Here is a 10,787-nt window from a genome sequence, read left to right on the forward strand (position 1 = left end):
ACTTCTACGTGAAGAATCTCGCCTCCGACGGCGACTGGGTCAACTTGCCGCCTTACAACGCCGCTCCCCTGACTGGGCGGCTCCCCAGCTGGTCCCACCGAGTCAAGACGCTGACTCCCGTCGGAGCCGCCGCCGTGGCGCGACTCCGAGTCTTGACGCAGTCGGAGGGACTCGTCGGGGCCGACTTGCTGGCCGCCTTCGTGGTGCGCCGAGTTCTCCCGCTCCAAGGCCGGCCTCACCTGATCTGTCAGATGAGCGGCCTCCGAGACCCAAGTCGGATGAGCACCAAGGAGATGCCCCGCAAGGAGGTGGCGAACATGGTGAATTACATCGCGCACTACGAGTACGAGGAGGACTGGCGGTTCGGCAAGGAGCCGTACTCGCGCGACAACCCTCCACCAGTAGTAAGTCGCGTCTCCCTGCTGTTTTATCTTTTTTCCGCAGCCGACTCCGGCTTCTGATTCTTGTTAGCTTCTTCTGAACTAGAATCTTCTTATCCAGCCTGTCGCCGGCGCCACGAGGCAGCCCCGCAAGTATGTTCCCGACCGCGCGGAGAGCGACGTCGACGACCCTGACTTGGGTGCGGCGGCGATGGAAGCCGACGCCGAAGGCGGGGGAGGAGGGGCAGAAGGCGACCTCAGGCCCTCGGCCACCTTCGCCGACTGGCCTGATGACGACGCCGAAGGCGAAGTCGCTCCGCGCCACCAGCTGAGGATCGGCCCGTCGGGCGCCGGCTCCTCCGCCGGCCAAGGCGGCGCGAAGAGGCGTCACACCGGGCCGAGTGCGCCCGGCGGCAAATTGAAGAAGTTCAAGGGGGCGGCCGCCGCGACCAGACGAGAGGAGGCGGCCGCGAAGGCCAACCGCTTCCGAAGGGAAGTGAGAAAGCCGCCGCTAGTATCCGCGTAAGTCTTTACACTCTTTTATTTTCTTTGTTGAATCTTGTCCGAGTCTTCGTTTATATACTCCCTCCATTCTTCTTCAGGGCCCCTCTTTCCCTTGAGAGAGTCGCTGTCCCCTCCGTCATGGGGTCGGCAGAGACATCCGCCAATACTCGGCGGCCCGACCCTGCCGCCGACCTCCGGGAGGCGACGGAGCGGAATGCGCGGGAGAAGCGCGAGGAGGAGGAGGCCGCGCGTTTGGAGAAGGCGGAGGCCGACAGGGCGGCCGCCTCCGCCCAGAAGAAGCTGGATGATGCCGAAGCCGCCCTTGCGGCGAGATGGCGCGCCGAGGAGGCCGCGCGTCGCCAATCGGCGATGCTCGTCCCCCCACTATCGTCTGCACCGCCGCCTCCGGAGTTCACGGGGCAGACCGGGGGAGCCGGCACCGAGAACCCCGTCGCGGAGAAGGAGAGCGGCGAGGCCTCCATGTCGGATGCTCTCGTGCCGCCGCCGCCTCCACCGCCGTCTGGGAGGCCGCACGGCAAACAGCCGGTGGAGCCGTCGGAGCAGCCGGCCATGGACGAGGCTGAAACGCGGCTGCTTCTTCAGGTCGCCTCGCCGGTGCGTCGTCGGCTTGAGAGGGCGACCTCGGCGCCGCAACCTCGGGAGATCACCGCTGCCAGCTCGGCGGCTCTAGACGCCGATGCCACAAGCGCCGCTCCCACCGGGTGGGTGCGCGGAGGCGGCACCGGGCCGCTAAATCAATTGCTCCTGGAAGTCCAGGCGAAGTTGCGGGCCGAAGGCGACGCCCTTCAGGCTTGCACCAGAGCGCACCTGGCCGCGTGAACGGCCGTCCGAGTAAGTTTCTTCTCCTTCTTGATTCTTGTTTTCTCTGTGGGGGCGCGCCAGCGCACCCACTGGGTGTAGTCCCCGAGTTCCGCGCCGGCTGCTGAGCAGGTGGTTCGAAACTCCCTCTGGCGAGTTCCAAACACTGACTTCGTCTTCAATGACCTACTGCAGGAGTACCACAACCTCCGCACCACTGCCTTCAACCGCAATGTTGAGGAGTTGAGCAAGCGGTCTGCCGACTTGTCGGAAAGCCGGAGTGAGTTCTTCTTCTTCGCGGGGGCGCGCTGGCGCAACCGCGGGCTGTAGTCCCCGAGATTCGGGCCGACTGCTGAGCAGTCGGGCCGGATCTTTCCGGCGATCTTGTTTGCTGACGACTGATTTGTTTTCCCTTTCGATTTTCAGGAACCAACGCCGCTCTTCAGGAGCAGCTGGGCGAGGCCAATACCGCCCGTCGCGCCAAGGAGTGTGACAGGCTCGCCACGGAGCGCGACCTGCTGGCGGCGCAGCTGGCCGAGCAGAAGGAGATGCTCAAGAAGGCGCAGGACGAGGCCGAGAAGAAGGAAGCCGCTCTCCTGGCCGAGTTCGAGAGCGAGCGCTCCTCCTGGACTGACAGGGAGGCGATGCTGACCTCCGGCTTCCACGAGATCGAGGATATTGTGGATGGTACGTTTCTTTCGCTTCTTCGCGCTTCCAACTATGTGTCGGGCCAACTTCTGATTTTTCGACTTTTTTTTTGTCTTGGCAGACTTCTTCCCTGGTCACTCGCAGGCGGTCCCTCTGGCCATCGAGGCTGCTCGTGAGGCGCGAAGGGCGAATGGTGAGGAGATCGCCGCCAATGCCCTCCGAACCGTTGATGAACAGCTCCTGAGCATTGAAGCCCGTCTTCGTCCGGTCCACCGGCAGATGCGCCGGCTTCAGCGTGCCGGCGCCCAGGCGGTTGCCGCTTTGTGGCCGGACACGCCGGCTCTGCGCACCGCCAGTCAGACCGCCGACTGGCTGGAAGTCGCCGCCGGCCGTCTTGAGGCCTGGAAGGGTTCCTCGGCCCGGGCCGGAGCGCGCCGGGCCTTGGAGTTCGTCAAGGTGTGGTATCCAGGGCTGGACCTGGACCGCCTGGCTGCGTTTCGGTCAGAAGCCCAGGCCAAACTGGAGGCCGTGGAAGGCGCCCTTATCGAGCGTGCGGCGGCCATCGCCGAGTACACGGACACCAGCGTCTTCGTGCCCGAGCGGGCTGAAGGCGGCGAGGAAGTGCCGGCAGAGTGGTTCGGGATGAATCCGGAGTATGGCGAGGATTCGGCGGAGGTGATCGACTCCAGCACCGAGGAGGAGGACGAGGCGGAGGCTGAAGGTGAGGCGGAGGTGCCAGAAGACGGAGCAGGCGGCCAGCCTCAGCTCGACCGCGCCTCCAGCAACGAGCCGCGTCAAGAGAAAACGACTGCCGCCGGAGGGGATCAAACCGAGACCGCCCAGCCGACTGCCCCGACGCCTGACATCGCCGTCTCCTGCGATCCTCCGATCTCAGACGCCGCCTCCTAGGCTGCTTTTTCGCCTCTGTTTGTCTGTCTTAGTAATCTTTTGAAAACTTTGTTAGATTCGAACAATTCCACTTGCGGGGTGTATCTTGAACTTCTATTCGAAGATTCGGCCAAGGGCCTATGTAAATATTAATTTGCTTTCCGTCTTTCCTTGCTTACTGCTCTGTAGGCTTTTCCTTTGCCGCCTTTCCTTAGTCGCTGCCTTGTCAGTCAAGCAGCCGCTTTGCGGACTGTCGCTGGGTCAAGTGCTTGGCTACTTTGGGAAGGCAAGGACTTGGCCGTTTAGAGTTTCTTTAGCAAGTCGAATAGAAAGCGACATGCCAACTACCCAAGAGTCGGCCGTCCTTAATAGAGGCTAATAAGGACGGCGAGCCGGCTACTCATGAGTCGGCCTTCCGCTTCAGAAATGCCGGGGGCCGTCTTATGCTATGTTCGTGCTTTAGGTCCTTAGCCATTTTTCGCGTGGGTGCCCGTTCTTCCTCACTCCTGCATGCCTCACAGTCGCTCTGCGAGCTGCGGCTTTGCTAGGAGGCGGATTAGGCACCGCACACTACTTGTCTGACTGCGGGAAGCTTCTCATAGCGCAAGGCGGCGAGTCCCCGGGCCGACTAGTCAGGCCCGGTGCCGAGCGGCTTGTAATGAAAGTAATGTACTTGGAGGCATAATTTTTATCGTACAGATAACAAAAAGGGCAGTCCCCGAGCTCGTCTCGGGGGGCCCAAAGTCTTAGTACTTTAATACAAAGGGGTAGTGTGATACATACTGCATCAACTGTAAAATCTTCGAAGAAGATTTGCATTCCACGGGCGCTCTATCTCTTTGCCGGAATCGTCCCTCTTGCGCGCTCGGGGCTTCTGAGCGTCGATCAAATAGTAGGCGTCATTCCCTAGCACCTTGCTGATGACGAAGGGGCCTTCCCAAGGTGCCGACAGCTTATGCTGGCCGGCTGTTCGTTGGATCAGCCGGAGCACAAGGTCGCCTTCTTGAAAGGATCTTGGCCTGACCTTCCTGTTGTAGTATCGACGCAGACTTCGCTGGTAGATGCTGGACCGGCTGAGTGCCAACAGCCAGCCCTCTTCCAGCAGATCGACGCCGTCTTGACGTGCTTCTTCTGCTTCTTCCTCGGTGTACATGGTGACTCGCAGGGAGTCGAACTCTATGTCCGTTGGGATGATGGCTTCGGCGCCATAGACGAGGAAGAATGGTGTGAAGCCGGTTGACTTGTTTGGAGTCGTGCGCAGACTCCAGTGGACGGCTGGCAGCTCCTCGAGCCAGCAGCCGGCAGATCGCTCCAGCGGTACGACGAGTCGAGGTTTGATGCCGGATAAGATGAGGCCGTTTGCTCGCTCCACCTGGCCGTTTGACTGCGGGTGGGCAACGGACGCTAAGTCCAGTCGGATGCCCTATGCCGCGCAGAAACGGGCCAAGGCGCCTTTGGCAAAATTCGTGCCATTGTCGGTGATGATGCTGTGTGGATGCCATACCGAGTTGTGATGTCAGCGATGAAGGTCACTGCGGTCGGACCATTCAGTTTCTTGATGGGTTTCACCTCCACCCACTTGGTGAACTTGTCCACTGCGACAAGTAGGTGAGTCAAGCCACCTCGTGCTGTCTTGAATGGTCCCACCATGTCCAGGCCCCAAACTGCAAAGGGCCAGGCGATGGGGATAGTCTTGAGTGCGGAAGCCGGCTGAAGTGGCTTGGAACGAAAAATCTGGCACCCCTTGCACTTTTGGACTAACTCTTTGGCCTCTTCCAGAGCGGTTGACCAGAAAAAACCGTGTCGGAAGGCTTTGGCGACGAGTGCCCTTGAGGCCGCGTGGTGACGCACTCGCCTTCGTGGATGTCTCTGACGATTGCCTGGCCTTGCTCTGCTTCGACGCAGCGCTGGAAGACGCCGGTAACACTGCGCCTGACTAGCTCTCTGTTGACTATGGTGTAGGCTGCTGCTCGGCGTTGCACTTGCCAAGCCAAGATTTCGTCAGTTGGCAGCTCTCTGTTTACTAAGAATCCGAGGATGGGCTGGGCCCATGAAGGTGCTGCTATTTCTTCAACTGCCACTAGTGCGACTTGGATAAGGGCGGCCGGGCCGGGAGGCGGCGGGTTGGAGTCCGCAGCTGTTTGCTGATTTGACAAAGTCCCGGGGCCGACTGGAGCAGTCCCCGGGTCGAGCTCTGGAGTCTTTGATCTTGCTACTGCAGTCCCCGGGCCGGGTTCTGAAGTTCCCGGACCGGCTTCGACTGTATGCTTCTTGGAGTTGGATCCGTCCTCCTTAGACGGAGTCGGCACATAGATTGAATCTGATTCTGGTGACGGCTTGATAGAAGGCTTGAGGAGGCGCCGGAGGGCGACACCAGATGGTATTGCCTGGCGGGTGGAGCCAATTCGTGCCAAGGCATTTGCTTGGTCGTTGTCCTTCCTTGGCACGTGGAGGAACTCACACCCCTCGAAGTATCCGCTGAGTTGCTGGACAAGGAACCGGTAGCTCGCCATATTTGCGTCCTTGGCGTCCCAATCGCCAGATGATTGCTGGACCACCAAGTCAGAGTCGCCATAACACAGGATCCGGCGAATGCCGAGTTCTTTGGCAAGCCGGAGCCCGTGGATGAGCGCCTCGTACTCTGCCACGTTGTTGGAGGCGGCGAAGTGGATCTGTAGCGCATATCTGAGCTTGTCGCCCTTGGGGGAAGTGAGGAAGACGCCGGCTCCCAGGCCGGTGCGCATCTTGGAGCCGTCGAAGTGCATCCGCCAATGGGTGGAGTCGGGCGCTGGCGGCAGATACTGGGTCTCGGCCCAGTAGACGAGGAAGTCAGGCAGTGCTTGTGACTTGATGGCGGTGCGGGGCTCGTAGTAGATGGTGTAGGGAGCCAGGTCGATGGCCCATTTAGCCACCCGGCCAGAAGCATCTCGGCTTCCAATGATCTCGGCTAGTGGAGCTGTGCAGACCACGGTGATTGGATGCTCCTGGAAGTAAGGCTTCAACTTCTTGGCGGCGAAATGCATGCCGTAGCACATCTTCTGATAATGGGGGTAGTTCTGCTTGGAGGTCGATAGCACCTCGCTCAAGTAATATACCGGTCTCTGGACGGGTAGCGCCTTGCCTTCCTCCTTGCGCTCGACTACAATGACCGTGCTGACTACTCGGCTGGTGGCGGCAATGTACAGGAGCATGGGCTCTTTGGGAGTCGGAGCCGCCAGCACAGGGGGAGTAGTCAATATTTTTTTTAGTTGGAGAAAAGCCTCGTCCGCCTTGGGAGTCCACTCAAAGAAGGTCGTCTTCTTCATGAGCTGATACAAGGGGAGAGCCTTCTCGCCCAGTCGACTGATGAATCGGCTGATGGATGCCAAACAGCCGGTGAACTTCTGCACATCTAACAGTCGTCTGGGTGCCTCCATCCTCTCGATGGCCTTGATCTTCACTGGATTGCACTCTATGCCGCGTTCAGAGATCAGGAAACCGAGGAGCTGGCCGGCTGGTACTCCGAAAACGCACTTCTCCGGGTTGAGCTTGATCTGGAATCGGCATAGATTCTCAAATGTTTCCTTGAGGTCCTCCAGTAGGATTCCACGCTTTTCTGTCTTTACCACCACGTCGTCCACGTAGACGTGGGCATTTCTGTCGAGTTGCTTCAGGAGGCACTTCTGCATGCAACGCTGAAAGGTGGCGCTGGCGTTTCTCAAGCCGAACGTCATGGTCAGGTAGCAGAAGGCTCCGAACGGCGTGATGAAGGCGGTCTTCAGTCTGTCAGCCGGGTTTAGCTTGATCTGATGATATCCTGAATATGCATCTAGGAAACTCAACAGCTCGCATCCGGCTGTGGAGTCTATCACCTGATCAATTCTTGGCAGAGCGAATGGGTCCTTGGGGCAGGCTTTGTTGAGGCTCGTGTAATCAATGCACATCCGCCACTGCTTGTTCTTCTTCAGCACCAGTACTGGGTTTGCCAGCCATTCTGGAAAAAATACTTCCATGATGAAGCCGGCTGCAAGGAGCCGGGCTATTTCTTCTCCAACAACTCTTCTTTTTTTTTCTGACAGGCGGCGCAAGGGCTGCCTGACGGGCTTCACATCAGATCGGACGTGTAACTTGTGCTCGGCGAATTCCGTCGGGACACCAGGCATGTCCTTGGGGGACCATGCGAAGATGTCGCGATTCTCACGGAGGAAATCGACGAGCTCGCCTTCCTATTTGTTGTCAAGGCCTGTGCCCATGACAGCGTACCTCTCCGGGTGCTCTGGGTCCAACGGTATCTTCTTTGTTTCTCTGGCCGGCTTGAATGATCCTCCTGCTTCCGACTCCTTGGGGTCGGGCGATAACTCGGGCTGCTTGCTGGCCATCGCCACGACCCGATCAAGGAGCCGTTTCTCAGCCGCGATCACCAAAGACTCGGCCAGCCGACTGCTTTCGGCCGCGCAAGCGGACGACTTCCTATAGTCGCCGGACACGGTTAGGATTCCCTTGGAACTCGGCATCTTCATCTTGAGGTAGGCATAGTGGGGGACCGTCATGAACTTGGCCAAGGCGGGTCGGCCAAGCAGTGCATGGTATGGGCTCTCAAGGTCCACCACCTCAAACCAAATTGGCTCTCGGCGGAAATGATTTTTGTCTCCGAAGAGGACATCTATCAGGATCTTGCCGATTGGTGAGCAGGAAAGGCCAGGGACGATTCCGTGGAACACAGTCCGGCTGCTCTGAAGTTGTCTTCGCTTGATTCCTAATTTCTCCATTGTATCCTTGTATAGGATGTTGATACTGCTGCCTCCGTCTATCAGTACTCGCGAGAAGCGAGCGGCCCGCCTATCCGTGGCGAGTGTGGCGCCTAAGACCAAGGCGTAGGAGCCTGGACTCGGCATCACCTCTGGGTGATCAGCTCTGCTCCAATCGATAGGCCTCTCGGACCAATGCATGAACTCCGGAGTGCTAGATGCAACCGCGTTCACTTCTTGCTGCTGTTGGCGCCTGCTGCGCCGATCATCCGCTACGCTGGTGAACACCACATAGGCTCAGTGCTCATCTGGGAACTCGTCTTGTATCGCGCCGACTGGCCTGACGGCCGGCTGCTGGGGCGGTGGTGGAGGCGGCCCAGCAGGAGCGGGAGGGAGCAGGCCGTCCCCCTTGGCGATTCTCGTCAGCCAGTGGCATTTCCTGGTGGTGTGGTTTGACGGCTTCGCGCCGCTATGAAATTTACAGGGACCATCTAGAGTCTGCTCGTAGGAGAAAGCCGGCAGCCAGTTGGGCTTGCCGTCCTTCTGCCGCTTCGCCGGAGGCGGTCCCTCCAGCTGCTGGTCCTCTGCCGTTGCCACTTGCCGACTGCTGGAAGTCGGCCGCGGGGCCTTGCGCTTTTGGTCGTTCTGCTGTTGCCGCCGACTGGTGTCTCCAGCCGGAGTTCTTGGAGCCTGAGGGGCGACTTTACCAGTTGCTGACCCGAATCTCCGCCTTCATGGAGGAGTCGGCCGTGGCGTACTTGTCCGCTGTGATCAGCAGCTTGTCGAGGGTCTCCCGCTTGTCGCAGAGGAGCTTGTGCTTGAGGAGGATGCCTTCTCTGTACCCGGTGGTAAAGTACTCGATAGCCTGCACCTCGTGCACGCCCTCGTAGGAGTTCCGGAGTTCGCCCCATCGCGTGAGGTAGTCGCGAGTAGACTCGTCAGGGCCTTGCACGCACAAGGAGAGCTGGCGTGGCTTGGGAGGTCGCTTGTACGTGCTCATGAAGTTGCGGACGAAAGCCTCGGTGAAGTCGACCCAGCTGTTGATACTGCGAGGCTTCAGACTGTTTAACCACGTCCGGGCCGAGCCCTGGAGCATGAGCGGGACGTATCTTACGGCAACACGCTTGTTGCCGTTCGCTATGTTGACGGCCGTGGAGTAGTCGATCAGCCAATCTTCCGCCTTCACGGTGCCGGTATATTTGGGCCTGTCTCGGGGGAGCGTGAACCCTTTGGGAAAGGGCTCGTCCCGGATGCGGGGTCCAAAGCAGGGGGGACCCAACTCGTCTTCTTCTTCCAGCGCCAGGGATCGGTGGAGTCGGTCGATCCAGTGGCGGGCGTCGTTCTCTCCAACTCCCTCTCGGTGGCCAAGGCGGTCGCCGAGAGTCGGATGTTCCACGGGCGGCGGGGAGACTTGTCTTTCTCTGCGGGGAGGGGGAGGTACGTAGTCGTCCTGCCATTCCACCGCTCTAGGGCGACCGTCTTGGTCGCGCTCGATGGTGATGTGAGTCCGGCTGCGGCTGGCAGCCGGCTCCTTGTCCTTCTTCCCACGGGCCCCGCCAGTCGGCGTTCGAGACGTCGCACCTTGATCTCGGCGAGGCGGTGGGTCGTCGTTTTAGCGCTGCGGCGCCTCGGTGCGGCAGCCGACATTATTCTGCGCGGCGGCCGCGTCGAGGAGCTGCTGAACTCGCTCCGTCATTATGCGGCGCTCTTCGCCTTCGAAGTTGTCGAGCTCGTCTGCCGCCGCCTGGGCGGCACGGATATTCTCTGCGGGCGTGGCGTACACAGGGCGATCAGCCCCGAAGAGGTTGGCGATTGCCGCGCCGCGCTATCGAACCGCGCCTAGGCGGCTAGGCCCGCTTGGAGCCGGCGAGCCGCCTACGGCGCGATCCATCTCTCGTTGGTAAGCTTTTGACAAGTGCCTCATGCTTGCCAGCTTCTTCGCGCCCTTGATGAGCTGAAGGCGGAGCGCCTCCAGCGTCCCGGCGTCGGCATCTTCCGGAATCGGTGCTGCAAGGTCTCGCAGGGCCGCGTCAAACGGGTCATGCGCTCCTTCACCGGAGCGCTCGCCGTGCTCGAGGACGAGGACCCCAGTGACGGTGCTTCTGCCGCTCCCCGCGTACGGGAGCGGCTCGTCGTAGACCACCACATTGGTGGGGAACGCGTCGAGCGACGCGGTGTCGGAGTCGACCAGCATCGGGTCGGTGGATCCTATGGACTCCAGGTCCGCGGCAGGCTCACCGGCGACGTGGAGTTGGCCGACGAGGCCCGCGAGGAGGCTCTCGGGGCCACACGTGCCTGCATCGGGCGCAGGCTCGTTGGAGAGGCAAACCTCGCCGACAAGATCGACGAGGCAACTGGCTGCACAGGCAATCTCAGCGCCACGTAGCGCATCGGCACAGACGCCGTCCGGCGTGCCGGGCTGGCTGTGCTCGCCGGGGAGGAACAGGGTTCCCGTCCAGAGCAGATCTCCGGACGACGGTGCACCTCGCCCCACGGTGGGCGCCAAATGTCGGGGGTTGGGTATGACATATGCCAAAGGATGGCTTATCATGGTGGGAGCGAGTAGAACGTCGTCGGTGCCTGGAAGCGGGATGAGGCGAAGACATGCACGCCGGTGGAACTTACCCAGCTTCAGGGCTCTCATAGGAGATAACACCCCTACTGCTGCTCTGCGGGGTCTCCGCATGATCACTAAAGCAAAGTGACTACAATGGTGCTCCTGGAGCTGTTTCGGGAGGTAGGAGAGGGCGAGGCTAGCTCTCTCCTTCCTGGGCTATCTGGTCTATCTCTCTCTCTCTGGGTCCGAACCCTTTGCATGGGT

This window comes from Triticum aestivum, chromosome 3B, assembly GCF_018294505.1.
Source record: "Triticum aestivum cultivar Chinese Spring chromosome 3B, IWGSC CS RefSeq v2.1, whole genome shotgun sequence".
In the NCBI taxonomy this organism is placed as follows: domain Eukaryota; kingdom Viridiplantae; phylum Streptophyta; class Magnoliopsida; order Poales; family Poaceae; genus Triticum; species Triticum aestivum.